This window comes from Pristis pectinata, chromosome 1 (genome assembly GCF_009764475.1).
Source record: "Pristis pectinata isolate sPriPec2 chromosome 1, sPriPec2.1.pri, whole genome shotgun sequence".
NCBI classification, from domain to species: Eukaryota; Metazoa; Chordata; class Chondrichthyes; order Rhinopristiformes; family Pristidae; genus Pristis; species Pristis pectinata.
Window position 1 is genome coordinate 78,708,067 of NC_067405.1, and position 3,676 is coordinate 78,711,742.

Sequence of the window (3,676 nt, forward strand, 5' to 3'; positions counted from 1 at the left end):
AGGGCATTGAGTGTAGAAGCTTGGAGGTCATGGTGCGGTTGTACAACACACTGGTGAGGCCACACTTAGAGTATTGTATTCAGTTTTGGTCACCCTACTATAGGAAATGTATTAATAAACTGGAAAGAGTGTAGAAAAGATTTACAAGGTTGTTGCCAGGACTTAAGGGACTGAGTTATAGGGAGATGTTGGACAAGCCTGGACTTTTTGTCCTTGGAGCGTAGGAGACTGAGAGGTGATCTTATAGAGGTATATAAAATCATGAGGGGCATAGGTAGTGCAAATGTGTTGATATTCAGTAGCATTACTATCTCAAGCATCCTATCCTTAATATCCTGCGTCACCATTGACCGAAAATTCAACTGAACCAGCCACATAAATACAGTGGTTGCAATACCAAGTCAGAAGCTGGCTGTACTGCAAGTCAGGAACATGATGGAATACTGTCCACTTGTCTGGATGAGTGCAACTCCCACAACAGTCAAGAAGCTCAACGCCATCCAAGATAAAGCAGTATGCCTGATTAGCACTACATCCACCAGCGTAAACAGTCATTCACTTCACTATAAGTGCACTGTGGCTGCAGTATGTACAATCTACTAAACATACTAAATCTAGGTTACTCTAACAGCACTTTCCAAAGCTGTGACCTCTTCCACAAAGTACAAGGGAAAACAGGTGTGAGGGTTGTCCTCCAAGTTGGCTTGGAAATATATTTTTCGTTTATCTTCACTGAGTGCAAATTCTGGAACTGCTAATTCAATAGCATCATTAAAGAACCTTCACCAGAGGGACAGCAACAGTACAAGAAAATGAACAAGCAGATAGAGCAGAGGACCCTGGAGGCTGTTCCCCTCAATAACAGGTTTTCCGTTTTGGAAGCTGTTGAGGGAGATGACCTGCCGGGGCCTGGCAGCAGTAGCCAGGTCTATGGCACTGGGACCGGTCCTGATGCTCAGAAGGGAAGGGAGGAGAAGAAGAAGGCAGTAGTGATAGGGGACTCGATAGTCAGGGAAACAGATAGGAGGTGCTGTGGCATTGAGCATGAATCCCAGATGGTATGTTGCCTCCCAGGTGCCAGGGTCCAGGATGTCGCTGATCGGGTCCACAGGATTCTAGGGCGGGAGGGAGAACAGCCAGAAGTCATGGTTCATGTTGGTACCAACGACATAGGTAGGAAGAGGGATGAGGTCCTGAAAAGTGAGTTTAGTGAGCTAGGCAGAAGGCTGAAGAACAGGACCTCAAGGGTAGCAATCTCGGGATTGCTGCCAGTGCCACGCGATAGTGAAGGTAGGAATAGGAGGAGATGGCAAATAAATGCGTGGCTGAGGAGTTGGTGAAGGAGGGAGGGTTTTAGATTTTTGGATCATTGAGATCTCTTCTGGGGTAGGTGGAACCTGTACAGGGAGGACGGGTTACTCCCGAACCTGAGGGGGGCCAATATCCTTGCAGCCAGGTTTGCTTGGGTGGTTCAGGAGGGTTTAAACTAGATTGCGAGGGGGAAGGGAACCGGAGGAGTAGGTGAGAGGAAGAAGGGGATGGGGAAAAGTCAGATCTGACAGGTAGAGAGGCTTTGAGGAAGGAGAAGCAGAGTACAGGCTATAAAAGTAGTAAAGTGGATGGGCTAAAGTGCATTTACAAACGCAAGAAGCATCAGGAATAAGGAAGACGAACTGAGAGCTTGGATAAGTACATGGGACTACAATATTGTGGCTATTACAGAGACATGGCTGACATCAGGGCAGGAATGGATATTGAATATTCCTGGTTTTCAGTGTTGGGGGGGTGGGAGAAGAGGAGGAGGGGTGGCGATACTGGTCAGGGACACTGTTACAGCTGCAGAAAGGGTAGATAATGTAGAAGGATCCTCTCTAGAGTCAATATGGATAGAAGTTAGGAACAAGAAAGGAGCAGTTACCCTCCTGGGAGTATTCTATAGGCCCCCCGGTAGTAGTAGGGATACTGAGGAGCAGATTGGGAGGCAGTTTTTGGAAAGATACGAAAATAACAGGGTCATTATAATGGGAGACTTCAACTTCCCAAATATTGATTGGCACCTACTTAGTGCCAAAGGTTTAGGCGGGGCAGAGTTTGTTAAGTGTGTCCAGGACGGATTCCTGACACAGTATGTTGACAGGCCAACTAGAGGGAATGCCATATTAGATCTAGTTTTTGGTAATGAACCGGGACAGGTGACAGGTCTCTCAGTGGGTGAGCATTTGGGGGACAGTGACCATTGCTCCATAACCTTTAGAATTGTCATGGACAGGGATCGGAGTAAAGAGGACGGGAAGATATTTAATTGGGGAAAGGCGAATTATGAGGCTATGAGGCGAGAACTTGGGAGTGTAAATTGAGATTATATTTCTGAAGGGAAATGTACTATGAAGGTGTGGTCGATGTTCAGGGATCTTTTGCAGCATGTTAGGGATAAATTTGTTCTGGTGAGGCAGAGAAGGAATGGCAGGGTGAAGGAACCGTGGGTGACGAGAGAGGTGAAACAACTAGTTAGGAAGAAAAAGGCAGCATACATAAGGTGCAAGCAACAAGGATCAGACAGGGCTCATGAGGAATATAGAGTAGCAAGGAAGGAACTTAAGAAAAGGCTGAGGAGAGCGAGAAGGGGGCATGAAAAGGCTTTGGCGAGTAGGGTTCAGGAGAATCCCAAGGTTTTTTTCTCGTACGTGAAGAGCAGAAGGATGGCTGGAGTAAAGGTAGGTCCAATTAAAGACAAAGGTGGGAGGATGTGCCTGGAAGCTGTGGAAGTGGGTGAGGTTCTCAATGAATACTTCTCTTCAGTATTCACCAAGGAGAGGGGGTCTTGATGATGCTGAGGACAGTGTTGGTAAGGGTAATGTTCTAGAGTATGTGGAAATCAAGAGAGAAGATGTGTTGGAGTTGTTAGAAAATATTAGGACAGATAAGTCCCCAGGGCCTGACGGAATATTCCCCAGGCTGCTTCGCGAGGCGAGGGAGGAGATTGCTGATTGTTGGTTAGGATCTTTGAGTCCTCGTTGTCCACGGGGATGGTACCGGAGGATTAGAGGGTGGCGAATGTTGTCCCCTTATTCAAAAAAGGTAGTAGGGATAGTCCAGGGAATTACAGACCAGTGAGCTTTACGTCTGTGGTGGGTAAGCTGTTAGAAAGGATTCTAAGAGATAGGATCTATGAGCATTTAGAGAATCATGGACTGATTAGGGACAGCCAGCATGACTTTGTGAAGGGAAGATCTTGCCTCACAAGCCTGATAGGGTTCTTTGAGGAGGTGACCAGGAAGATTGATAAGGGTAGTGCAGTGGATGTGGTCTACATGGATTTTAGTAAGGCGTTTGATAAGGTTCCACATGGTAGGCTTCTTCAGAAGGTCAGAGGCCAAGGGATCCAAGGAGGCTTGGCAGTGTGAATTCAGAATTGGCTTGCCTGTAGAAAGCAGAGGGTTGTGGTGGAGGGAGGGCATTCAGATTGGAGGGCTGTGACTAGTGGTGTCCCACAGGGATTGGTTCTGGGACCTCTACTTTTTGTGATATTTATTAATGACTTAGATGAAGGGGTGGAAAGGCGGGTTAGCAAGTTTGCAGATGACACAAAGATCGGTGGATAGTGTGGAGGGCTGTCGAAGCTTACAGAGGGATATTGATAGAATGCAGAGCTGGGCTGACAAGTGGCAGATCAAGT